The sequence below is a fragment of the Natator depressus genome, chromosome 10 (genome assembly GCF_965152275.1).
Source record: "Natator depressus isolate rNatDep1 chromosome 10, rNatDep2.hap1, whole genome shotgun sequence".
Classification (NCBI taxonomy): domain Eukaryota; kingdom Metazoa; phylum Chordata; order Testudines; family Cheloniidae; genus Natator; species Natator depressus.
Window position 1 is genome coordinate 74,215,860 of NC_134243.1, and position 27,661 is coordinate 74,243,520.

Below are 27,661 nucleotides of genomic sequence, written 5' to 3' on the forward strand. Positions count from 1 at the left end.
CTCCTGGGTTAATACCATGTGGTCCTGGTGACTTATTACTGTGTAATTTATCAATTGTTCCAAAACCTCCTGTATTGACACCTCAGCCTGGAACAGTTCCTCAGAGTTGTTACCGAAAAAGGATGGCTCAGGTATGGAAATCGCCTTCACATCCTCTACAGTGAAGACCAGTGCAACGAATTCATTTAGTTTCTTTGGAATGGCTTTGTCTTTCTTGAGTGCTCCTTTAGCATCTTGATTTCCAGTGGCCCTACCAATTTGATAGGCAGGCTTCCTGCTTCTAATGTACTTAAAAAATTGTTTGTTGTTAGTTTTTGCGTCTTTTGCTAGTTGATTTTCAAATTCTTTTTTGGCCTGCTTAATTATACGTTTATACCCTGACTGGCCAGAGATTATGCTCCCATTCTATTTTCCTCAGTGGGATTTGACTTCCAATTTTTAAAGGATTTTTTTTTCCTCCAACTGCTTCTTTTACTCTGTTTAGCCAGGGTAACATTTTTTGGTCCTCTTATTATTTTTCATACATTTAATTTGAGCCTCTCTTCTGGTAGTTTTTAAAAAGTTTCCATGCAGCTTGCAGGCATTTTGCTCTTGTGACTGTTGCTTCTCATTTCTGTTTAACTAGCTTCCTCATTTTTGTGTTGTTCCTGTTTCTGAAGTTAAATGCTAGTGTGGTGGGCTTCTTTGGTATTTCTACACCACAGAAGTGTTAAGTTTAATTATGTTACAGTGGCTATTACCAAACTGTTCGCCGGTATTCGCCTCATGGCCCAGAATCTGTGCTCCACTTAGGACTAAATCAAGAATTGCCTGTCCCCTTGTGCCATGCCTCCATAGTGATAGATTAATTCTATATAGAATTAATCTATTGATCCACACAGAAGATCATTTAAGAACACAGAGATGAGCACATGCTTATGTAACTGATAATAGGGGCAAAGCATAAGCACTCAATATTTACATTTTACTAAATTTATACATATGCATCTGTACTGCTACTTCCTTAATGGCAGAGTCCCAACCTCAGATGTTTTGCAGATTTGCACCCATAACACACATCCTAATTTTCCATTTTACTCCGAGAAACAAAAAAGGGAACATCTAAGCTCACCTACCTGTTGTCAATTAATGATGCCTCATTACAGACATCATCATTCAGAAAGCTGATGAGGTTTTATCTAACACAGAGGCCAGGTCAATCAATTGTCATCAGACCTGTGGATCTTCAATGGACATTGAAAGGTTAACTTAGTTCTTCAAGGCCTCCATCGTGTCTGCAAAATTAGCAAGAAGGTGGCCAAGTTGTCAATAGAGCTCAGAGACAATTAGTTAATTATTAGAATGCTAGCACTTGGGGAATTGGTATTAAAATGAGCCATCTTGGGTAAATTTGCATGAGTTTAGAAAATCTATACAGGCTGGCGGGGGTGGGGAAGTCAGTTAGGATACTGCAATAAATGCCATAAAGCAGAATTATGTATGTGTAAGGGATATACACTAGAGTTGGTCTTGCCAAATTAAGTCTTGTATTAAAAACCTGTACATTTCAGCTTAGGAGATTCAGGTACTTGGTTGTGCTGATCTACTTAGTAGCCAGCATTAGCAATGACTCTGCTGCCCTATCATCGTAACCCCATTTTCAGCTAAATGATTACGGGTTTGATATGTTTTACAGTAAGAGCTGGGTATACTGGTGGTGACTAAACCTACAGCCTGCTACCTAAACTCAAAACAACATTACCACTTTAGGGTTGTTTTATTTAATATTGTTGTTTTACTCCTCCTATATTTTTGTAAGGCTCCAAATTGTTATGGTCACAATAATGTGCTTAGCACAGCATAGACACCTTGACTAAATAGAGAATAATCAGTCTCTGTTCCTTTTCAAGCTTCATTGTAAGTTCGGTTCAGGCATCCTAACCCATTTTATCATGAAAAATACATGTTGGGAATTGTACAATCTAATTACGATAGCTGGTTTGTATTAGTCTCAAGATTTCCTTCCCCTTTGCCCTCTCTTCTAGGTTCAGATACATTTTTGATACTCATTTCTAAACTCAGGTTTAGAAATATTCTCAAATGTTTTATGATAGGTATTGCGGAGATTTATTTTTGGCTCTTGGGTTTCTCTCTACCTTTGATGGAAGATTACTCTAGGTTCTGGCTCTGTTGCTTTGTCCACCATTATAAACACCCTGGAAAAATCATGGAGCAGTTCCTCAAGGAATCAATTCTGAAGCACTTAGAGGAGAGGAAACTGATCAGGAACAGTCAGCATGGATTCACCAAGGGCAAGTCATGCCTGACTAATCTAATTGCCTTCTATGACGAGATAACTGGCTCTGTGGATGAGGGGAAAGCAGTGGATGTTTTGTTCCTTGACTTTAGCAAAGCTTTTGACACAGTCTCCCACAGTATTCTTGCCAGCAAGTTAAAGAAGTAAGGGCTGGATGAATGGACTATAAGGTGGATAGAAAGCTGGCTAGATTGTTGGGCTCAGCGGGTAGTGATCAATGGCTCCATGTCTAGTTGGCAGCCGATATCAAGTGGAGTGCCCCAAGGGTCGGTCCTCAGGCCGGTTTTGTTCAATATCTTCATTAATGATCTGGAGGATGGCATGGATTTCACCCTCAGCAAGTTTTCAGATGACACTAAACTGGGAGGAGTGGTAGATATGCTGAAGGGTAGGGATAGGATACAGAGGAACCTAGACAAATTAGAGGATTGGGCCAAAAGAAATCTGATGAGGTTCAACAAGGACAAGGGCAGAGTCCTGCACTTAGGACGGAAGAATCCCATGCACCACTACAGACTACGGACCGAATGGGTAGGCAGCAGTTCTGCAGAAAAGGACCTAGGGGTTACAGTGGACGAGAAGCTGGATATGAGTCAACAGTGTGCCCTTGTTGCCAAGAAAGCCAATGGCATTTTGGGATGTATAAGTAGGGGCATTGCCAGCAGATCGAAGGATGTGATCGTTCCCCTCTATTCGACATTGGTGAGGCCTCATCTGGAGTACTGTGTCCAGTTTTGGGCCCCACACTACAAGAAGGATGTGGAAAAATTGGAAAGAGTCCAGCGGAGGGCAACAAAAATGATTAGGGGACTGGAACACATGACTTATGAGGAGAGGCTGAGGGAACTGGAATTGTTTAGTCTGCAGAAGAGAAGAATGAGGAGGGATTTGATAGCTGCTTTCAACTACCTGAAAGGGGGTTCCAAAGAGGATGGATCTAGACTGTTCTCAGTGGTAGCTGATGACAGAACAAGGAGTAATGGTCTCAAGTTGCAGTGGGGGAGGTTTAGGTTGGATATTAGGAAAAACTTTTTCACTTGGAGGATGGTGAAGCACTGGAATGCGTTACCTAGGGAGGTGGTGGAATCTCCTTCGTTAGAAGTTTTTAAGGTCAGGCTTGACAAAGCCCTGGCTGGGATGATTTAGTTGGGGATTGGTCCTGCTTTGAGCAGAGGGTTGGACTACATGACCTCCTGAGGTCCCTTCCAACCTTGGTATTCTATGATTCTATGAATAAGAGACATCCACTTCAATGTGTAACAAGAGAATTCATTGGCTTCCAAGAACAGCCTTAAGAAGATGTATCATATATACCATAGGTTATCTTGTGACCCAATTACCTTCCTATTGATGTGCAGATATTTGGCTTTGTGTGTCTGAGTGCTTTGACATACAAGTATGCAATTTTATTCAATTTAAATTCAGGTACCAAAGACCTTCAGTTTTATTTAGCAACCATGAAGTTCATAAATTTTAAAGGGAAATATCATAAAGGAATGGGGAAGATTTTAGATGTCTGACTCTGCTTTTATGTTCTTCCCACCTATACCCTTCCCAAAAGCATAACAATTTAAGCTATGACCATGTTGAGATGGCATTTGGTGACAGGGCCTAGTGATGACCAACTGGTGCCTTCTGCAACAGAAAGAGAAAGATGCTTTGCTTTCTACTAAATGTTCATACACTTTTCAGCCCCATACTATATAAACAATAAAAGCTTCCCTTCTTCCTACTTTGAGTAACACCAGAGGAAGGAGGAACAAGGTGCTTTAAAGATGTCAGTGCTTCAATTGTCCTATTTGGAGCAGATGGCCTAATTGTCTTTAATATTAGTTCTCCATGCTATTGTGGTGGACCTCTAAGAGTGTGTTCCTTAAAGTGTATTGAAAAAATCAAGTGTGCTTGAAATGGAGTGTTAATGGTTCTCTCTACAGGTTGATGTTACCATCACAGAAGTGTTTTAGTGATTAACAGCCATAACTTCCAATGCAATTACACACAGTAAATCTTTGGGGTGAGGGAAAATAAAAATATCATGCCCACTAAACAGTTTTTTTCTTGACAAGCTCTCACTCAGAGCTGCTGTGTTTAAACCATAATCATGTTGTGCCTTCTCGAGTCTTGCATTATCATAGTTTAAAATCCAGGTTTATCCCCCATCCTGCAAATTCAAACTTCCAGGTTTAAATGCAATGGACCAGATTCCACTTCGAGTTACACAGTGTAAATCTGGAGTTATTCCACTGAATTACTGTGAATTTACACCAACATAGCTAAGAACAGAATTTGGCCCAGTAGCATTATATGGACAATCACAAACATCTCAAAGGGTTTTTATCTTTTTGTTTAATATTGATGCTTCCCCTCTGTCTTTGATTTTCAAAAATCAACCATATTTCAGGCTTGGGGGCCCAATTACATGACTCCTCTACATCTGTTCTCACTGGCTAGAGAGGGGAGCCTCTTCCTTCCTCCAGGGACTAATAACCTTGCCTTCTTGACCCCCCAAGTTAACTGAACTTGGCTAAATTTCTCTGAGTGATTTTTCTTTTTGGTTTTTCATTGAAATGCTGCTATCATTTTAAAGGTTCCATAAGCTGGGAAGGTTTCTTATTCCTTAGGAAATTCCACAATAGCTGTTGAGAGCACTTGCAACTATTACTTTCTCCATTCTATTTTCTTTTTTGAACTTTGATCATAAGACTTGTTGAATTGTGTTGGTGTTGGGCCAAAGGAAGTTTTCTTTATTTGTCTCATGCCAGCTACTCTGTAGTAGATTTCTGGGGAGAAGAATAGGGCTACACAGGAAGTCCTACATGGGGAATGTAAACACCACTCTGGTTAGTTAAGAGACTCTGCCGCATAAGGAAAATTATTTCTAGGGAGGAATGAAATGGTTCCAATAAAAACAGAACATCTCTAAGTATTTCAGCCAAAATATTCACTCACATTTATTTAACTACTTTCTTGAGATTCAAACAGTTTGTTTCTTTCAAAAAATTCTTGACCACTTCTGAATTCCCTGATTTTATCCAGAAACTAAAATATAATGGAAAGAAATTTTCATGGTATTTCCCACTCTGATGAAAATTAAAAGTCTTGCGTGAAAGCAAGACTCCCATGAGATTACTAGTGCAATAAGACCAACAAGCTTCATGTAGGTTTGGATAAGGACAGCACCTCCTGAACCCTTTGAAGTTCCACCCCTCACTACTGAGCTTATTTCATTCCAAAAAGAAACCTAGGGCGATGTTTATAAGGGTTTCCAGTTTCCACATGACTTTGATTAGAAACAGATGGTGTATCTGAAACAATTAAGAAAACTTTTGTTTAGAAGCAACTCACATATAATTGAATGTTTGATGTCAAACATCATAATGTTCAATATTGGGGATGGAAGCTTGAAAATACATCGACAATGTTGAGGGCCGGAACCTCATCAGGTTCAGATAGGCATAGCTTTGTGGAGCTACATTATTTTGCACCAGCAGGGAATCTGGTCCTGAGTGTCTTAACAAGAACATTCCAAATAAAATAAATGACTAAATCCTCATCCTTATCCTATCTCACCCCAAATCCCCACTGAAGAGAGAACACCAGCTATAGAACCACAGAATTTGCTGCTATCATACATGGAAACAAGGATCCTGCAAAGACTGACTTGTGAAGAAATTGGTACAAGAGCTGGAAAAAAATATTTTGAAGCCTTTTTCGTGGAACTGTGCAGAGTTGAGTCAACTGAAACATTTTGTGCATTTGTGTCGAATTTGCCAAATTGCTTTGGTTAAAAACACCAATACCACCACCGAAAGCAAATTTCCAAAAAAAACAATACATTTCATTTTTACATTTTTTGAAACAAAGCATTTCAATTGTTTTGTTTGAAATAACTGTTCATTTCAAATTTTATTTCAATCTTATTTTTAAGAAACTCGAAAATTAAATAAAAACCTTCATTTGACCCTGAATGAAACTTTATAGACTTTTCTGTTTTGACAAAAAAATTAAATTGTCATTTGGGTCAAAATTAATGAATTTCTTTTTACTTTTTGGTTTGGCCAGCAACTGAAAATGAGTTATTGGCACAGCTGTACTCCTTACATGAGTACTCCCATTAGCTTTAATGGACTAATCACACGAGAAGGACTGTTCACTCAGAGTAACTATTTGCAGGACTGGGAACAATATTTTAATTAACATCTTACTAAGTTTTTTTGTTTTTATCCTTATTTTCCGGGCAGGATGGTCTCCCTGAGGACATCATGTAGGTCTTACTCTGCTAGGACCCTGCCATTTAGGCATCAGCCTTCCCCTTCTATGTGAAGAGGGCTCTTGAGACTTTGGGGAATAGACTGGGAAAGAGGAAGAGAGGAGCAGATATCCCATCAGAATAGTGAGCATCACAATTCCCTCAGAGCCCCGTTCCATGCCTGCTAGTAAGCTGCAAGGGGACCTACAGAAGCAGTCCCAGAGCAAGGCAGTCATGGGGAGGATGAAGCAGTGGATCTGGAGAACCCAGGGGGAGTGGGTTTCTCTCTCTCACACTCACACACACGCAAACTCTACAGGGACCTAAACATTTTCTTGTTGATGTGGCAGTTTGCAGAGAGCTCCATGAAGGATTTTCTTGAAGAGTTCTTCTGCCTCTTCTCCTCTCGTGTAGGTTTCACTGATGGAGGAGGTGATCATTCCCACAAAATTAAATTAAAGATAGGATAACTGGGTGGGTGGGGGGGGTGTCTGTGTGTGTATGTATGTATATATGTACACACATTATTTAAAGAAAAGAGATTTTCATAGATTTTTTTTAAAGGCCAGAAGGGTCATTATGATCATCAAGTCTGACCTCCTGTGTAACATAGGCCACATCACTTCACCCAGTGACTCCTGCATAACTTGAGGTTGAGCTACAGCATATCTTTTGGAAAAGATTTGCCACGGGCTTGAAATCGATGCGAGCTGAATTAGACAAATGCTGAGCCTTTTTGAAAATGCCACCCTACCTATATAAAGACAATTGTTTTAAATTAAATGATCTGGGCCAGTGTAAAGGGGCCTCCTTTACACATTTCACCAATGTAAGACTCCTGTACAGTGCCAGTGCAGTGTAAAGTGGCCACAGTGGAAATAAGAATCAGATGCCGCGTATACGTTTCCGTAAACATATTCTATATAATTTCTTTTGTATGTCAATGTCCGTATTCCATACGTTGATGTTGAGTTACTTGTTTTCAAATTGAAAATGTTAATAAACTTAATAATAATAATAAGCACAGGGACATTTTTAAAAAATCTTTCATATTTACTTATGTAACATTAAATAATAAAAAAGGCATCAAGGCACCCTAACATGTAACTAATATTACAACGTAATCTGCTATGAACTAATACCTCAGGATGCTGTTCTGTTCTTCAGAATGTCATTTCTTTAAATTATAATCTCTGCTTATTTGACTTGGAGGCAACGAACAGAGATTTTAGAACATATTTGGCTTTGTGCTAGGAATTTTGTGAGTTGCAGCAACAGCATGTAATGAGTGTAAAAGTCAACAAAAAAGGTTTTAACGAGCACTAAATCTGTTCCTTGCCAAAGTAAACAGAGTATCACTGATTCTGTTTAAAAAGAAAAGTCATTCTGGCCTTAATAAAAGTAGTTTCCCGTTGATGTTTTAAAACACAGAAGTGGCCTGGATGGGTTTGGGAACCTGAGAATAAGGGGGATGTTTCACATGGGGGAATAATGTAAGTGATTTAGCTGGCATTACTTTGCTCAGTGTTCGCAGCATTTTGCTGTTGAAAGTGACTTCATGAGGGTTAGATGCAATGCTAAAATCCTAGAATACTAGCCAAATTCCAATTGGGATAATTACACTCTTTCTACCAGAGAATTCCCCCAGTTGTTTCAGTGGAAAGTGATAGTGGTGTTATGTACGGTTAAACAGTCACCACTTTCCCCCCTGGAGGTGACTGTATTTAAGTGGTGAATGGTACTATACAGGGTGAGAACAGTTCTGCCTAGTCTAGTATCTTTCCTCTGACAATGACTGGATGAGGATGCAAGAAACCCTCTAGTAGAGGAATTGGGAATAACCTACCCGTGGAGGAAATTTTATTAATCTGTTAGTAGTTGCCTGTAGTATGAGGGTTTATATCTCTTCTAAAAACACTTTATCCTATCTAAAGTAACTGACTGTTCTCATTACCCATATACATTTCTAATCCTTTTTTAAATCCTGCTATACTCTTGCAATCACTAATATCTTGTGACAATGAGTTCCATAGGTTAATTCACACATTGTGCAAAAAAGTATTTCCAGATTTCAATTTTTTGCTTGTATTAGGAGAGAGAGTAAATTAAAGTTTTGGATTTTGACAGATATGGGGTCCTTCTAGCTTAGATTACAATCATTTCATCCTGCTACAAAAAGCAGAATATCAGGCCAATAATGTATTAATATTAATAATAATAATAATAATAATTAATAATGGTTTGTATATAAAGCACTTTGAGAGCCTTCTGCATGAAAGGTGAGATTTAAATAGGTCATTATCATTATTACTAGACCATCACATATATCCAGAAAACACCTCCAGCATTTAAGACTAGAACTCTCCTTTCAACTGAAATCTACTGTGAAAGAGAGAAAATAGGAATTGTTAAGCCTGAAAGAGCCTCCTAATCCATATTTATATCTGCATGTGGCTATGAGAATTCCTGGAATGTTGTTCTTTAAAACAATACCCAAATATATATTTGCAATTGATTTAGAGACCGTTTCAAGCTGGTGCATTCAAATGGCTCCAGATTTCAAGACTGGGTCAATATTTCAAGAGTGGGCACTTTATGTGGGGCTTTTCAGGTCTGAGATTTTAATTCTGTCCCAAATCTAATGTATTTCATTGTCATCATGTAGGGTAGTTGGACCCCAATGATATCAATTTATGCTTTGCAGGGACAAGACTGACCAATAGCTGACACTGATAGTAGCAAAATTACCAAGAATGTTTATAAAATGCAAATGGTCTGTCTGTGGTTTTGTTTTACATTTTTATAGTTTTCTTTACTCTTTCTACCTTCAGTCCAAATTGAAGGTACTGGAGAAATGCTCATGGAAAAGCCTGTTCCCAACAGAGATGGGCCAGGTGTTTTGGCTTAAACAAGAACACTCAAAATAAATTTTGAACTTCAAACCAGTTTGGTTAACGGTTGAATATAAAGCCTGATCTTGCAAATTCTTCCTCACCAAAGTAGTTCCTATTTAAGTGAACTTATTTCACTGTGTGCTGAGATCTTTATAAGAATTAGCTGTTGTCTCTCTAATCTCTTATGGTTTTTAAATTTGGATCCTGGATGTCCAAGAGGTACTTTTCTAAGCATTAGCTAAATCCAGGTGTTACCCCTGGATATTTTGGAAGTACCTGTGCATGGATATTACAGTTTCGATCCATGGGCCATATAGACCCAGAATAGCTTTATGACTATTTGGGAGACTGGTACAAGACTTAAATCAATCTCCAGAGTGGTGTGATGGGAGCTTCTTTAGACACTAAAAACAATGCAGTTCAAAGGAGTCAGCACACTTCCATTTAAGGGAGCATATCACAAAGCAAATTGGGTCATCTTGGGGAAATATAAAAGCATTATTCCTCTGAGATTTGAAAAAAAATGTAATTACTTCTTCCACCAAGCATGATTTTTTTAAATAACCTTCATTTTTGTCCCCTGGAAATGAAAAGAGGTTTACATTAAAAAGGCATTTCTTCTGACTCTCTGTCCTTGAGCAGCACAAAATATAAACTATTCCCTTCCCTCTTTCCTTTGAAGAAAAAGGGGCTTCAATCTCCTTCTGTGAACACGGTCCATTTAAATAAGGAGATGGAGTCCCATCTTTTCGATCAGCTTTCTTTGTTTGACTTGTCAGTAATAACACTTGAGCTGAAATTGTACAGCCGTCCTGCTAATTTAGTAATTATTGACACGGTGCTGGGCAAGAAATGATAGCAAACACAGGGAACTGTTAAGAAGAAATGAAATAAAAGATCTTCATATCATTGTTGAATAATGGTTGAGATCATTTTGTGCTCTAAGTAGGCCCAAGGCACCTTTTTCCATTTTCCCGACACATTATTAATTTATGCTTTGTAATAGTTCCAAATATTTTTAGGACTCTGCACTTTGTTTGAGAATCCAGAAGAACTGAATGAGAGTCACGAAGTGCACACACAGATGAGTGAGCAATGTGACCTGCCACAGCTTTTGATTTAAGAGTGATCCCTCATTTCTCTATACCCTCCCCCCTTTTTTTATTCTTTCTCAATTTACATTTGTATGTACGGCCGCCTTTGCTCTGGCTGAGATCAGTGTTGCCTCTGCAGTTGACCCCATCGTATGCAGCTGGACCCAGAAATTGCTTTTGGATTTTGCCCTGCTGATAACCACCATGGCAGCTTTACTTAGTTAAAATGGCTTCTCAGTGGCTTGTGTGCACTGATTTTAGAGGTTGGTTTGTTTCAAGGAAAGCTAAGAGCTTCTGCCCAACTGGAATGATACTCTGCTCTTTGCACTGTAGTAATGCACTCAGTCTCAGAAAACATGGAGAGAGAATATCCAGTCATGAGTTTGCCTCAGACCTGCTAGTTTAACATGCTTGTTAATCTAAAGTACTTTCTAAAAGAGAATCAGTGTTAATTTGTGGACTTTCCCATCACTTTTTAATCAAATCCTCCACCCCTTTTATTGGGTTCTTTACAATTGCTGCAGTCACTTTCTAGTCCTTAGCCTGACACAATGCCATGCTAATCACTGTGACAACTCTCCAGTTTAATGGCTTTGAAATATCTAGACTTGTACACTTTGTTATGTTTGCCTCCAGTGTGGGCCCCTCATTATGGAATGGATCTTGATTCAGTAATAATTACAATAATGTACAAGATACCAGCTTATTCTCCTGTGTGATTATTTCATTATGTGCATTTTAGGTCAACCAATTACACTGTAATTTAGATCAACTCATTTTCCCCAGAGTATGAAACATAGTGGATACTTTTGTTTCCTTCAAAGCAACATATATGGTGCTAGCTACCCTGAGATGGTGGAATACCACTCAGGAGACAGATTACCAAGGGAATTCCAATATCTGCGGTTAATAGAAGGACTGAGTAAGAAGTTTTACGATGTTTGCTAAAACTGCCCAGAACTTAGTCTAAAAGTTAATTCTTCACCAAGCTGAAACAGTGTTATCTCAGCTGTAGTTGAAAGTTCTTCATTCCTTTTAGGAATGCCACTTAAATTAATGCACTGATTTACTTTTGCTTCCTATAAATTTAAACCTGTGGCCTAGTTATCAATAATAAAATACAATATTGCAAGATTGAATCCACTAGAAGCTTCAGGCATTGAAACCATGTTATTGATTTTTTTGCTTCAGAACCAATGGAACCAGAGCATTGTGCATTTTCAGCTTTGAATGGTATTTTCCACCAGCCAGGCTAATCTTTTCTCCCTGACTCACAAGGACCTTTGTGAAGCTAGGTAGTGAGAGAAGGTTGGTAGGTTTTTTGGGGTGAAGGGCTTAATCTTTTCTTCATGTCTTTGCTGTGACCACTTATTGTGTTGGGGTGACTGAGAGTCTAATTATTCATTGTTGCAGTGTGTGTGTGTAAACATGTATGTATAAACACATATATATTATGTATGTTTATATATACACAAATATAATGTTTATATATGTATGTTCATATGTGAGTGCAAAGGCAGTAGACAATCTTTTGGTTCATAGTATAATTTGTAAGTACATGTTTTTTCCCCATGTAGGGCCTTTATATAAAGTGATTTTTTTAATGTAAATATATTAGGAATGTATGTGCAAAGTATTGGACTTACAAGTTCATATGTTGATGTATACATGAACTAATATGAAAGTTGCTCCTTCGTGTATTACAGTCCACACATTAACACCTATGAAAAAATGACATACAATACTATTTATGGACATGAAATCAATACCCGATGATTGCATAAAGAGGAGTGAAAAGGTATATTAACTTCCAAAAAGGTGATTGATTCCGATCCATTCTCAACATCACTGATCCTGATTCAGTGAGATGCCGAACAGTCTCCTCACCCTCACACTTCATGGAGGGGGCACATAGCACCTCCCAGGTTTGGATGTATAGGTACATTACAATTTCATATTATGGGGTGGTTGGGGTTGTTTGTTTTTTACAAGTAATACAATTGGAAGTTGCATTACCAATGCTAGAAATTAAACTATTTTACTACTTTGGACATTGCTAGCCTTTCTGCACTGATCTCCTTGTGTGTGGGCATTATTTAGATATGAAAAGAAATAATAAAGTAACAGATTCCATCTGAAGCATTGTTGCCTGTTCCTTGAAGGCTACATCTTCCACACAAGGAGTTGTTTCAGAGTAGCCGCCGTGTTAGTCTGTATTCGCAAAAAGAAAAGGAGTACTTGTGGCACCTTAGGGACTAACAAATTTATTTGAGCATAAGCTTTTGTGAGCTACAGCTCACTTCATCGGATGCATTCAGTCAGACTGAATGCATCCGATGAAGTGAGCGATGCATTCAGTCAGACTGAATGCATCCGATGAAGTGAGCTGTAGCTCACGAAAGCTTATGCTCAGATAAATTTGTTAGTCTCTAAAGTGCCACAATCTACAAGGAGTTGTGTGAATAACCCTGATTACTGTTAACAGGAGCTGTGTATGTGACTGGCTCAAAATTTACCCCTGAGGCCGATGAACAATTAAAAGCTAGTTGACATAAAATAGATCTTTAAGTATAGTTCTTTAATACAAATGGAAATTAAGATTTTTTTAATTGAAATTGTCTCTCCTTCAACGTATTCCTAAAACTAGTCTTTGCCCCAATATATCAAAGAATTGATATATAAATATCCATGCAAAGAAACAGACAATAACAGTCTTGATGTCTTTCATACTGTTAGGTAATTTTTTCTGGATTGTTTCGGGAGGGGGGAAGTATTTTTTATTTTTCCTCAAGTCTACTTCAGTCAGCAGAGATTTTGAGCAGTTTGGGGAGGGAGGTGGGGGGATAAAAGCAGGAATGTCCTGGAGGAAATTTCAGAATGGAAGTGAAGACTCAAATAAAACTCAGCTGAAAATAATAATAATAAAAAACCCTCAGAGGACTGATGTGCTAGTATCCATGTGTTTGACTGTGTGTGTGTCTCTTAACATGTTGTCTCTTTATCCCCACCCTCTTCCAACCTTTGCTAGACACTAGGCCCGTGTTTCTATGTAATTTCAACAGACTACAAACATCAGTGGAATGTGACAAATGATTGTTTGTTTTTTGTTTTATTTTATTTATCTGTTTTAAGTCCAATAAAATATTTAATGGAGCTTGGATACAAATTGGAAATGGTCTCATCTTTGGTTTCCATTCAATGATGTAGAGACGAACCATATTAAAAAAAAAAGTATAATTTTCAGAAAAAAACAAAAATGAAATCTGTTTACTAACCCACCAGCTGTCACTGCTACTTCTGGCTGCAACGTATTGCATACACTGAGCAATATACTTGCAGTCACAGGCATTACTGTAAGGTTTCTACTCAGAAGCTAAGTCTAATGCCTTTTCAACTTCTATTTTTTCTTTCAGCACAGAAAATTTAATTTTAGTACCTGCACATTTGCTGATTTATTGTTCTAGTTTTATGTTTACATTTTAAAACAGATTTTATTTTTTAAAGGGGGGCTAGCAACTGACTAAAAAGTTATAATGATATCAATCCTAAAACTCGTTAGATCTTACAGATGAATGTCCATAACTACTCTGAATTCTTTCATGCTGTTTTAGGCCATCCAAAGCAAAATTGTAAGTCTAATGATACTAACATATCTAGGCTCATGTATATTTTTATTATTTATCATTCATATTATTCCCCAACTGAGATTGAGGCCTCGTTGTCCTAATACAGAAAGTAAGAGACAGTTCCGAACTCTTTGGATCCAAAATAGACAAGGCAGACAAAAGTCAGAAGAAAGGAAGGATCATTACTCTCATTTCATATTGGGGAATTGAGGCAAAGAGAGAGCAAGGACCTGATTAATTAAAGCACTTAAACACATCTTTAAATTTAAACACATGTTTAAGGCACGTAAGTGTGTGCTTAGGTAAATAGTGATGCTGAAGCACTCTACTGAATCAGATCTAAGGGCCCAAGGTCATGCTGGGAATTTGTGGCAAAGCCATGAATTGGACCCTGATCTTCTGAATCCCAGGCTAGACCCTTAACTAAAAACTACCCTTTGCCCTCAGACCTATAGTGTAATTAAATATATCTGCCATACAGCAAGTAATGCCATGAAAATGGGGTGTGTGTGTGTGTGTGTGTGTGTGTGTTGAGAAAATAAAGGTTTTTGCAATGTGCCACAGAGTTAATGAAAAGTATAGTTTACAAAAAAATGGAAATCAGCAAATGTACCATTTAAAATAATGAGATTACTAAGTCCCTGTGTTTTTTGTTTTAAATTATTTTTATTTTGGCATCAATTAGCACCACAGTCCAGCACTTCTCAGACAAGAGAAGAACAAAGGACAAAATAGGCCTTAGAGATTAAATTAGCCAGTCTCACCCATGAGGGTAGAGGGGGTCTCAACAAGTGAGATTGGAGGCATGTTGCCCAAACCTGTGTGTTCAAAGGAAGGCTGTACTTCTGCTACCCATGTTGCATTTGTTTCTGATCTAAAGCCCAAAATCTAAAATTCAGGGCTTACTGTTGACTTCAGTAGCTTTGGATCAAGCTCCAAACGAGGATTTCATTTTCCCGGGTCAGTGCACTGGTGTCTTTCGCCAACAAAACATTCACATTAAGAGGCATATTTGAAAGGGCCCCTATTAAGCCTCGAGTTTGTTTGCTTAGACTCAGGCGGAGTTTGCAAACTGTGATGTATATGCAGTAGGGTCTGTCACTGAGAGCCCAGGTAGGAGAATTTGAGCTGGGGTTTTGTATGTATGCATTTCATTATTAGTGTGCACAAGCAATAAAATCCACCATGCTACTAGTGTTCCAAAGTGTCGTGGGACCGTTTGCACACACACAAATGAAGGCCAATTTTCAAAAGTTTAATCTTAAAAAATTCTTGATCTGCTTTCTAAAATATAAGCAAGATAAAAAGTCCCAGGCAGTGGTTTGGTTATTTGATAGTCTTAATCTGTAAAAGATTATTGTTTGGGCATGACCATGTTTACTGATATAGGAGATGCAGCATGAGCAAGGAGCCACAAGAAACCATCAAACTTCAGTTTGTAAAAACCTACATAACTATTTTATATTTTAAAAACAAGCAAACAAAAAACCTGAAGCCCCCTTTTACCGACTGGTTCTTTTAATCTTAATTTTGAACAGTTGCTACTCCAATTAAATTCTACCACCTAGCATTTTCAAACAGCTCTTAGTTGTTTCAGCAAACTCTTTTAACGGACAGCTGTTTTTGACAGCTCCTCCTGATTTGCCAGCGCTGTGTCATCTGCCAGAGCAGGAGGGCCCATTTTGTATTCTGCTGCTGGCACTGAGGGGATATGCAAATGTACACCGGTACAGACACACTGTGGCGAGATGATCAGAATGTGTTGGGAGTTTAGTTGGCTTAAAGTGGGAGGGGGGAAAAAAACCCAACCCCCCTCACCACGCTTAGATTTCTTGAAGTGATTTTTATTTCAAGTCTCTCCAGTTTATTTTCACTTTGTGGCGCTTGTTAGATTTAGTTCAGGAGAGTGCAATCTGCTGCTCGCAAATCACCAACCTGAAACTCAAAAGTTTATGAATTATAGAAACATTTCAGGTAAACAGTGTTAGAACTTCAACAGCACAAACAGAATTTTATATAGGACCAAACTTTTCAAATATTTTAACCTCCAAGAGAGAAAACTACTTCTTCCCATGAGCACAGTGAAGAAGAAAAGTTTGTTTGGCTTCCCAAGGCATTTTGGTATTGGGTCTGAAGTGTTCCAGCTACCAAGCACTCAACTTAATGATTGATTCACATACCACATATACAATCACATACGGGGAGAAATTACTAATGGGATTAGATCTTGCTGTATTAAGCATACCTCTGGCTTCTCAAATGCTCTAACACTAAAATCCATGACATTCATTTCCTCTGCACTGGCAGGTGAAAGACAGCAAAATGTCTGTTTCCATCCACCACTGCTGGCAGTCCCCAGGTACTGTGGACATGGCATGCAGAATTAACATCTCATGTCTGCTGAGAATATACCATGCATCAGCACTGTTAAAACTTCACCAGTGGTGCACTGAGAGACAGGTTGAATCCATCCCGGTCTCTTCAGAATATGTTTTGGTCAATATTTTCAAATGCGAGTAGCTCATATTATGAGCCGTATTTAGGCATCTGATCTAAGTAAAAGATGACCTACTTTTTAGAGGTGCTCAGGATTCACAGCTCCTATTGACGTTTGAGATCAAGCAGTGGCATGTACAAAAAGGGGGGCAAGCAGGAGCATGCCCCCTCCCACATCTTCAAAAATACATATATTTCTGCAGATCAATTCACTGTCTCTTGTGCTTTCTCTCACTGGCACTCCCAAACTGAAGTAAACATTATTTCCTTATAACATGCAGTTATGAACGCATGCAAACTCAGGTCATACATGTACCCCCATAACAGGAGGTTTATAGATACGCATATACTTGGTTTGCACACATTCCCCCCTGATTACTTATTCACAGTGGATTAATGCAAGAGTTCAGCTGTAGTGCTAGAATGGGAAGAAAAACAGCATGGATATTTGTTGAAACGGTGAGTGTGTCACTGTTTATTCCCGTGCACATGAGGTATGTGCATGTGTTGATATGGTTTAATGTGTTTGTTTAACACGCCCCTCCGAAAGCAGTCAAACTTAAATCCCTGGCGCATGCCCCTGCAAACAACTTGTACTTGTACCTAACTATATATTTGGTTGCCAACTTTAGCTTGGTCCCTTTTTTGCACATCTACACATTTTAAACTATTCTCTGTCCCTGCATATTGAGCAATTGAGATCAAAGAGCCAAAGAAACTACCCAGGCCAGGACACATAATTCATTTTTCCCCACCAATTCTGGTCTGGGCTAGAAGCCGAACAAAATTGATTTAATGGTAATATAGCTAGTCAGTGCCTCAAGTTTCTAGGGTATGGAGTTGATCACCTGAAGTCCTGGTGAAGCTGTGCTTTTGTATAATGTAGGGCACAGAGGTGAATTAGGTGACCTCATTGGTCATTTCCAGATCTAATGGTTATAGCTGATTAGTCTTTTACTTTGGCAGATCAAGGTCCAAATATGACTCGGGTCACAAATGAAATGAGCTTTGGGGTGGGGGAAGGCTTCAAGCTGGTGTACACGTTGATATTACCATATCAAACACTTATCCATTGTTGGATAGTCTTTGCTCAGGAAATGCCCAGGATTAGATTATCCTGTGGGGTGCTGTAGGTTAAGTAGTGGATTGCTGTGTCGTTGGCAGAACTAATTTTGATCGGCCTCATTTTCATAAGCACCAAAATTTAGGGGATGAAATCCTGGCCCCACTGAAGTCAATAGCAAATGTTCTCTTTACTTCAACAGGGCAAGGATTTCACCCAGGATTAAATGATTTTTTTTTAAACAAGAGAAGATTATTACAACAAATCTGCTACTTTTTTAATCACTCTGATAAATGGGCCATATTTATAAAAGTATTTAGGTGCCTTAAGGTGCAGATAGGTGCTTAATGAGATTTTCAGAAGCATCTAAGCAGGTTTGGCACTTAAGTTGCTGAAATCAATGGGAGCAACATTGATTAGGAGCTTTTAAAGAACCACTAGGCACTTATTTAAGGTGCCTACAGATGCAAATATCTTTGAAAATCTGGCCCAATATTCTTAATCTATAAATCATTTCAGTTCTTTAAAAACACACCCGTTCCTGTAACATCCCCAGGCTGTAGATTGTTATTAACTGGCCATGTGGCTGTTAAATCTGGCTGGATGTAAACAAATGATACTCAGTCTTCTTTTAAAAATGCAATAAGTCTGAAGTTTTACGTTACATGTAAAATAGCATTTTTACTTGAAAGAATATAATTTAACTTGACACAGCTCTGCTGAACTTTACAGTGGCTTAATCAAATACAGCCACTACTTTAAAAATAGGGATTGCTTCAAACGGTGGATTAAGTTATTGGTCTTTCACTTCTCAAGTGCTGAAGCTCATTAGGTCCCAGGGCGAGAGTGAAAAGCTATGTCGTTTTAGCTCAGTATACGTGTAATAGGAGTTAACTCACATGCCTCTGTCAAGATAACAGTTTTTTCATATAGATATAGATAATATACACACATTCAAAAGGAAGCGCTCTCAGGTATGCCTAAGCTTGAGCCTTTTAGGAACCGACTACTGGCACTACTGACTAAACAAAAGGCTTTGTTCGTCAACAAGCACTTAGGATCCGTGTCTTTTCCGAAGCACAAATTCCTCCTCCTCCAAAAAAAAGTTATATGTAATATTACTACAGTAATATGATAAAGGTTTGGCCACAGAGCAGTCTTCAAAAACAACTAATTAGATAAACTAAGACCCCCAGATGAGGCTACACATGGAGTCTTGACATGAAGCTATTGATTGAAGGTATCCTCTGAAAAATATTTTCAGATATCCTTGTTTGTGAAGAAATAGTCTTCAGTAATCCTGATGACAAGGCTCCCTACATGGCTCTTATTTGTGTGCTAATGAGTTTGTGCCTTCTGACCAAAGTGCATCTTCATGGGAAATGCACCTTCTGAACCAGATTAAATCAAGTTTCTTTACACACACTAATCATTCTGTGCCTCTTACACACTGAATTTCTAGGCCTTTGATTACTCATACCCTGATCAATTGCCAATCAATACTAACGGCTGTGATATCTGTTTCTCATCAGTGCGTCTTCCTTCTTCTTTGGCATTTTACAATGTTACTGTGTTCTGCATAAGTGCGTTTGTTTAAATCAAAAAAACATAAATCAGTTGGACTTTGTATCCTAAACAAAGCCTAACAGATCAGTCAGGGACAGGATTATAACACCAGAAGGCAAGTTTAACTTTTAGTTGCTATACTGCAGTCTGTGTTTATTTCTGAAGGCCATTAGAGATCCAGAATTTCCTCTTCCACACAAAACCTTTGCATAGTTATGTGAGACAGGGAATGGTCTTTGGAGAAATGAATCTCTCTCTTGTCGGTTTCTTCGTCTGAACTGAGAACTTGGTTTGTGATTTCTGTTATTAAACATCTAGGGCCTGACTCCGATCTCACCCTGGTAAATCACATGGAACTCCATTGCAGTTCCCTCCTCATGCTCTGCCCTCTTCTCTTCCTTCCCTTTCCAGTTAGCTGATCCTCTTGTAGGTAACCCCTCCCCTCCCATCATGGAACTAACATGACACTTGCCCACTGTGACATTGCACGCCATATGTTTTATGGAAAATGCTTATGAATATGACATAACTGGAATATGCTTTACGCTAAATACCCTTTGTATGGTGTAATTAGAAAGCTTGTAATCTACTAAGTGTGTTCATCCTATTTGTTTGCTTCTATTATTTCTATATCTGGAGTTAGGAGAATAAGATATAAACTTGTGTTAGGATATAGATATTCAGGCCTGCCTGTAAAGGCCTATACTTTTAAGAATGTAGGTATATGTTTATCATTTAGCTAGTAATAGAGAGATACAAGGAAGAATCTGTGTAAGGGCCTTCTCTCATTGTGACAGTCTGAGGCCCTGTTCTTAGGCCAATGCCTTTGGCTAAGCAGCAGAGGCAGCCATAAGCTGGGAAGCGTACGGTCACCTCCTCACATTCCAAACTAGTCAATACGGGGCTGTTAGGAAGGTGATTCGATCTATCCCCTCCAGAGAAAGGGAAGAGCCTAGAAGATGTAAAAGGAAATTTAGGTTGATAGTTTTCTGTCTCGTAAGCCTCCTTTTCTTTTTGTCTCGTAAGAACTCACTTATCAATAGACACAGCTGGAAAACCCTTATGTCTTTATAGATGTAGTTGTGAAAGTTCCCACTTTGCTATTGTTTATTTGCATGGTCTCTGTCTGGTTCTGTGATTGTTTCTGTCTGCTGTATAATTAATTTTGCTGGGTGTAAACTAATTAAGGTGGTGGGATATAATTGGTTAGCTGATCATGTTACAAACGTTAGGATTGGTTAGTTAAATTTCAGTAGAATGATTGGTTAAGGTATAGCTAAGAATATTACTATATAAATTAGGGGCAAACAGGAAGTAAGTTGGGATTTGAAAATAAGGAGAAAGGACCTTGGATTTAAGCTTGCTGGAAGTTCACCCCAATAAAAAATCGAATTGTTTGCACCTTTGGACTTTGGGTATTGTTGCTCTCTGTTCATGCAAAAAGGACCAGCGAAGTGGTTGAGTGAAGAAATAAGCTCTCTAACAACTTGTATCAGTGATGAAAACATATTAAGTGGAGGCCATTAAGGGTGCTCCAGAAACAATCAGTTGTAAATGGCCTTAGTTACTTGAAAGCCTTCCTGTGTACCTGTGGGCCAGCCCATGGGGAATGGAGACTAGGGGTCTTACAGTGACATGTGACCATGTCACCTGATAATGAAATCCATCTGAAATCTGTTACTTTTCCATTTAGAAGGAGGGGTGGTGACCCGGAGAGACAAAAGATTCCAGCCTTGTGCCAAAGCTATAAAAGGGGGTGGAGCAGGACAAAGAGGGCCAGTCCTGAGAGAACCCCTGCTTCCCACCTGAGATGTCTCCTGGATCTAACAAAGACTGTACCAGGAGAAAAGATTGGGCCTAGACTAGGAAGGATTCTAGTCTGTGAAAGTAGCTTATTGGCACATCTTTGAGGGTGAGATATTACCTGTAATCAGTTTCTTAATATATTATGCTTAGACTTGCATGCTTTGTTTTATTTTGCTTTGTGACTTACTTTGTTCTGGCTGTTATTACTTGAAGTCACTTAAATCCTACCTTTTATACTTAATAAAATCACTTTTGTTTATTCATAAACCCAGAGTAAGTGATTAATACCTGGAGGAGCAAACAACTGTGCATATCTCTCTATCAGTGTTATAGAGGGCGAACAATTTACAAGTTTACCCTGTATAAGCTTTATACAGAGTAAAACGGATTTATTGGGGTTTGGATCCCATTGGGAGCTGGGTGCCTGGGTGCTGGAGACAGGTAACCTGCTAAGTAGTTTTTAGTTAAAGTCTGCAGCTTTGGGGGCATGGCCCAGATCCTGGGTCTGTGTTGCAGCAAGGTAGCATGTCTGGCTCAACAAGGCAGGGTTCTGGACTCCCAAGCTGGCAGGGAAAATGGGCTCAGAGGTAATTTCAGCACATCAGGTGGCAGTCCCAAGGGGATCTCTGTGGCCAAACCCATCACACCCACCACCATATTGTTCACTCTGCTGGAGTGTTCTACCCCTTTCTCTGTCCAGGATCTGTCTAGTCTGTTTAGACAATGTTATCTCATTGTTTTCTTGTCTCGCCCATCTGTCTGCATCCATTTTCTCATCTCTTATCTTATGGACTGCAAGCTCTTTGGGTCGGGGCCTGTCTTTTTGTTCTGTGTTTGAACAGGGCCTAGCACAATGGGGTCCTGGTCCATGACTGGGGCTCTGAGGCACTACGGTAAAACTCAGGCAAAACTCCCATTGACTTTTAATCAGGACTCAGTAGGAGCCTTCAGTGGGAATTTTGAATGAGTAAGGAAATCCTCTGTAATTCAGTTTGCTGTTAACTTTTGAAATGCCTTCTAGCGAGGAAGAAGGTAGTGATGTGTGTTATGGGTAGGAGAACCCAAATGCCTAGATAGTAAGAACGATGGCTGAAAATCTCTGTCCGAATCCAGCCCTGTTGTAGGGTACTGGTCCCCAAATAATGGTCATGGTGTATATTAATGATACATGTATACATTTTATAAAGGACTTGTAAATGATTACTATGTTATAAGCATATATTATAGATGGTTACAAGGCATGGTTATAAGCAGGTTATTTGTGGGCTGGACACCACAAGAGTCTAGAACAGTGAACCATTTATCTAAATAACAATTCATCATTTATTATCCATTGATAAAAATATTCTTTTTCTAAAGTGTGATCCAAATATCTGTTTGATCCTTGCGGGCGGGGGAGGAAGACTACCTGGGTGGACTTTCTACCGAAATTCAAAGGATACACATGTCCCCTTCCTCCTCCCCCCCCCCCAACACACACACACACACTTGAAAAATGTTTTAATGTGATTAATTTATGTTGTAGGTTGTGGACACATGATAAATTGGAAAGCCATGTGATAATTAACTATCATTATGCACCTTTGACTACCTCACCTGCACTTTGCCCACTGATCTTGCCCAGGGTCTTGCCTATCATTAGAGAAGCTTCAAACCAACACCAATAATAGATGGATCAATCAACCGAAAACACTGTCAGAGAAAACTTGTCTTCTCCACCCCCCATGCAGCATTTCCCTCCTGCCCCCAAATTCCACTGTGCTGAGATGCAGGATGGCTAAAAATCAGTTCCAGGTTTATAACAAATGCCACTATCAGATTTATAGTCTGATATCTCATGAGCAATTGAGACTGGAAAGGGGTGGTTCCTGACTTCACAGAAGTTGCAATAAAAATATTTCTACCAGTTTTAGAATTATTGCTAGTTCCATTGCTGTTTCCCATTTTAAGCATAGAAAATCTGTCTAAATAGTAGAATCTTTCAAACTGGAAGAAACTTTCTAAGGGCTACTACTGTTCCAGTCCTCGTGTCTAGGGATGTCCTGAGATATTGGATCTTAAAGCTGCCATACTGTCATATAACAAAAAACAACAACAACAAACCTACTTTAGTTAATTTTTGAGGTTTCTAAAATATATTTGTTATGCTTTTTTCTTCCCCTCTGGGCCCTGGAGAATTGAACTCAGTTGAATTGGCAGGTAAGGCAGTCTGGCTTTGCAAATGCAGAGATATAGACAGTCATATAAATAATACTTTTTTAACTCTCAACTATTTCTGACATCTGTTTCTTTCACATTTGTGCCATGCTCTGTTCTGCAGGCGTCATGTCACTTACATAGATTGACCTGCATAAATAACTTGCATCTTCCCAACTTGTGCAATGTATCACCTCCCAAGCTCCTACCTATAAAACCTCCAGATGAGAGAGAAAAAAAGATATAGAGGATGAGATTGTGCGGTGTAGAAGTTTTTATTGGTATGAGTTGGGACATCCCCACAATGGAGGAAGTAGAACGCTCTCTCTTTCTCATACATACTGGTACTGTGGGGATAATGGAAAGTGACCTGAAAGCTGGTCCGTTGGAGCATAGGGGATACCTGGTGTGGCATAAATCAGGGAGAAGCTGAGACAAGCTTGGGGCAGAAAAGGGCTGTCCTGGAGCCAAGGACAGAGCACAATGCACTCCGTTGAATCCTGTCCAGTGGAAGGTTCCCTTGGGGGCCATTCTAGCCAGCATAAGTTAAAGCAGAGTAGAATAGCAACAGCACTATCTTGCACTAGGGACAGTTTGGCCTCCAACCAACTGCCCTGGAGGAGGCACAGAGGTGACTGAGAGCTGAGTTCTCTGCAGCCCAGTATCGTGGCCAACATGCCTACTGATAATATGAACGCTTTCAGAAATACACCCTTTAATCGCAGCTCTCAAAGCACTTTATACATATCAAATAAATAAGGCTTCACAACGCACCTGTCAATATTTCAACCCCTAATGGAAATACCACTAGATTTAGAAATACAGCCGCACAACTGGGTGTTGTTCTAATACTCTGAGTAGTAGGGGATGGCGTTGTAACTCCAGCAGTGATAGGAGTATAACTTATATGCCTTTTCTTCACCAGAAGCAGAGTTTTGTGGTGGGGTTTTTGTTGTTTGTTTTTTTTTCTGTTCGGAGTTTAACCTGAGTAGTGACACAAATTGACCAGAGTGTTTTCACATCCTGAGCAGCGTTTTTCCCCGTGAGACTTAATGGTGTGTTGCAAGTCGCAGTATCAAAAACACTGGCACAGTCTTTCTCACCTTTTGATACTGAAATTCCTTTGTGGTCACAGAAAACTAATGAAGCGAACAAAAGTGAAACAATGTTGCAAAATTGTTAGCGGTAAAAGGAGCCACTGTTCACACAAATATATATTTTGTAACTACAATGCAATTTTCAGAAACTTGTTTGCAACACCCACTGTTCCTTACGCTGGCACTTCACTGGGACAGAAAATGCATTAAATAGCTCTTCATTTTACTGTATCCTGTATCAATATGTTTTAAGTCAAATTGTGCATTCTTTGCAGTTAATTTCCTTTTAAGCACAAAGCCCCATCAGAAAGTTTAGCTACGGGGGGGCTGAAGGCGAGGAGGAAGACAGAAACATCTCTCTTGTGAACAGCAATAATAATAATTACATCTTTTAAAGTTTAAAGGAAATTAGGGGCTGATTTTATGCCAAGACTGTAAGACCTGTTATTGATCTTTTCAAAGAGGCAACAACAATAGGCAGACAACAGCATAAAAGAAAATGCAAGGGAATATAAGATGTAAAGAGATAGGGAATGCAAGAAGCCAGTAATCCAGAGTCAGTGAATATTGATGGGACCTGGGATAAAACACATCTTCTTCCCTAAATAAGAGGTCACCAGCCTGTATGCTACAGGCCATGCTCAACGATCAGGTATTTTCACCCAGAATAATCTTTCTCCAAAGCTGCTGCAAACACTATGCATCAATGTTTTCCGGAGCAGTAGATATTCTGTTCATCCAAAAGGCTTAGTATTACACTGCTGCATCTTCCATGTAGTGGCCAGTCTCTGGAGTGGACTAATCCAGGAAGTTGAGTCCTCCCTACACTGACTGGAATGGGCTGAGTGGGCATTTAATTCATTACAGAGACGAAGAATCTAGCTAAGACCTTAGTGGACTAAAGGTAGCTGACCCGACCTTATTGAAGTTAATGGGAATTTTGTGATTGATTTCAGTGGGGCCCCGAACGGCTTTATCCAGTACCCACTGAAATCAATTGGAGTCTTTCCACTGACTTCAGTGAGCAGTGGGTCAGCCCCAAAGTGAGCAAATAATGATCTGTGCTATGATTATCTCCACTGGAATGTTGCTGTTCACAGGTCAGTTACTCTCAACACTAGGAGTAAAGTGAGTAAGATTGCTCATAACCCGCAGGTTGTAACAACAGAAAATGACACTAAGATGCAGAGCCAGAAAGCCAGGGCAACTTCTGTAGTTAAATATGGCTTGATTCTGCACCAGTTAAGTCACTTCAAGTTGTTCTTTGACTTGTATGCAAGTGGGACCTCACTGAAGAGGTTCAACACAGCACATAGTCACCACAACATCACCATGGATAGTAAATCAGCAGAGCGAATAACTCCATTTTTGAATGGGACAATGGCGATAAGAAAACTCAGATTGCTGCCTTTCCTATAGGGATGAACCCAAATTGGAACACTGGATCCAAAATTTCCTCCTTCCTGAACTGTACATCTGAACTGATCTATGCTGGCTCCGAACAGCTTGGGGAAAGTTCTGATTCAACTCTATTTCCACTTTCCAAGTAGATGAAAAGCAATGATTGAAGTAACCCATCATTCCATCACAAAGTGGAAAAGGGGAGCCAAATCAGTACCACACCACCCAAGCAAGGAAATGGCATGGGAGAAGTCAGAGCCATCTCTTGGGTAGGGTGAATCAGGGTGACCGCCCCGAGCCCCGCGCTTTGATAAAATCGGGACTGTCCCAATATTTAGCCCTTTGTCCTGCGCCCCGACCAATGTGCGATTGGGACGCCATTTGTCCCAATATTCTGGTGAGGAGGCAGGCAGGGAGGTGAGGTGGGTGGGGAAGTGGGCTGAGGAGGCGAACAGGGAGGCTAGCGGCAGGTGGGAGGGGGTGAGGAGGTGGGCGAGCGGACAGCAAGGAGGAGAGCAGCAGTCAGGCAGACAGGGGTGTGTATTCGCCAGATGGATGATGAGACCAGCGGGGAGGCGGGCAGATGGTGAGGAGGAGAGCAGTAGACAGGCAGGGGTGTGGTGAGGAGGCAAGCGGTGGCTGGCTGGGTGGCGAGGAGACTGGCGGGAAGGCTGATTTGTCCCAGGCCCCGAACCCACCTAGGGATGGCCCTGGGGGAAGTAGCTGGAAGTAGTCAAGTCCTTGAGGACAGAGAACTGTGGTAAGGAATTCAGTGGTAAGAAATCCAAGGGAATCTGCTGATAGGCCATCATGGGGGAATTTTGTCACTCAGTAAAAGAAAGGTCATGTCAATGATGTACCATATGTAAGGCTGCGATTCTGTCACAGAGGTCACGGAAGTCAGGGATTCCGTGACTTTCCGTGACCTCCGTGACTTTTGCAGCTGCAATGTCCGGTGCGGCTGATCCCAGGGCCAGCTGCTTGGGCATCCTGCGGCTAGCCACATCAGGCACTGCTGGAGTGGCCCCAGAGCTAGCCATACTGGCTGCTTCTCAGGCAGTCCCAGGGAGGCTGGCCCAAAGTCAGCTGCAGTGACCGCTGCTTGGGCAGTTGGCCCAGGGGGAGCACCCAAGCTGCGGTTCTTGGGCGGCTGGCCTTGGGGAGTGCCTGAGCAGCGGTCCCCAGGGCCTCAGAGCAGCGGTGCCTGGGGGCAGTCAGCTCCCGGGGTCAGTGCAAGGGCTAGCCATTGGTCCCCGGGCCCGCACAGCAGCAGTGTCCTGGGGCCCCCCAGAGTAGCAGCACCCAGGGCCCCAGGAGCCGCTAAGTTTTAGTCAGGGATATTTATATAGTAAAAATCATGGACAGGTCACGGGCCGTGAATTTTTGTTTATTGCCTTTGACCAGTCCATGACTTTTACTAAAAATACCCATGACTAATTCTTAACCGTATGTACAGTTGCATATCTACTCAACTCTACCCACGTTGTGCATAGATACCCCTGTATCTATGATGGGTTGCAGATCAGAGTACCTGTTTACAGGCAAAGGGAATATACCTACAGTAGCTCAAATTCAGGAACCACAGCCATGGCCCTTGTCTGTATTACAGATCGCGCCTCCATTCAGAAGTCAGCTGATATCCGGAGGGAGGTTGCGCTCATGACTAATCAAAGAACAGAGGTGCCTCCTCCAAGATGAGAATGCACAATGAGTCGGATTGTGAATCTCCAATACATTCATTTAGAATGGGACTAGGAGTACCTTTGTTCGCCCGTCAGATAAGTCTGAAGCATTTCACTTCAAAGTTAGCACAGGAAAGGCACACATCCAGGAACCGGGGTTCATTTTCTTTATCACACCGATTCGGCAAAAGGAAG

At 40.2% G+C, this 27,661-nt stretch overlaps 1 long non-coding RNA gene across 1 annotated transcript in view; it reads left to right on the forward strand.

Annotated features, from left to right (window-relative positions):
• Positions 1–27,661, forward strand: part of LOC141995365 (uncharacterized) — a 187,769-nt gene that overhangs the window by 87,343 nt on the left and 72,765 nt on the right. The gene's annotated exons all lie outside the window — the stretch shown is intronic.